Here is an 874-nt window from a genome sequence, read left to right as displayed (position 1 = left end):
AATGAATTAAACAATTGATATTCACTGTAAATACAGAGTTCTAAGATGCCCTGTCCTTAAATTTTTAAAAAAGGTGTTCAAGTAGACTTTCATTTTAGCTATGCCACTTGTGGAAACTATCAAGACAGGTCATATCAAGAAAATACTTAACACATCAAGCAGTTGACATATCAGTTAACAAATCAAGAAAATAGTTAATATATTCTACATACAGGGAATAGTATAGATTCACACACAGTTCTGAGCCAATGTCAAGAGTTTTATAATATGGAAATGGATAGTAACATCTTAAAATTTTTCTACGGTATTCTTATTAGTGTAAACTAAAATACGATCTTAAGCTCCCCTTCCCAACTGACTGAATGGACCCCCTCTTGGCCAAGGGGACCCAGAAATTCCCTAAAGCTGAGTGGCTGGCCATGAGAAGGGAGGTCAGGCATGCCTTGTCATGTCCCCTTCCCTTCATGGAGACATCCTTTGTAGCTCATTAACAGGCCTAAGGCTACACAAGGCAATGCTTAAACCACATCTGCAGATCATCAATTTACTTAACAAGTCATGTGAGTCTGAGTATATGGTCCACGACTTGTCTTATTAACAGACTCCCTTAATCTTAAAATGTTCCAAGCCTTTAGGCAAAGCTTCATTTCTTCAAGCAAATACAAATCAAAGACTCTTTCAACCCACCTATAACCCATCATTCCCCACTTTGAGATGTCCCACTTTTCCAGGCCAAACCAATGTACACCTTCCATGTATTGATTTATGACTTTACATAAAATTCCTCTCTCTCCTGAAATGTACAAAGCCAACCTGTAACCCACCCTCGGTGAGACCTCTAGCTCAAGGCTTCTTGGGCATGGCTCTCTGGGCC

General features: G+C 39.4%; 1 protein-coding gene across 1 annotated transcript in view; it reads left to right on the top strand.

The window, feature by feature from the left end:
- AVL9 (AVL9 homolog (S. cerevisiase)) overlaps nucleotides 1–874 on the top strand; it is a 90542-nt gene that overhangs the window by 1188 nt on the left and 88480 nt on the right. The window lies entirely within an intron of this gene.

Source organism: Propithecus coquereli, unplaced genomic scaffold (genome assembly GCF_000956105.1).
Source record: "Propithecus coquereli isolate 6110/MARCELLA unplaced genomic scaffold, Pcoq_1.0 Scaffold134, whole genome shotgun sequence".
Lineage (NCBI taxonomy): Eukaryota > Metazoa > Chordata > Mammalia > Primates > Indriidae > Propithecus > Propithecus coquereli.
This window is presented reverse-complemented; position numbering and strand designations above follow the sequence as displayed.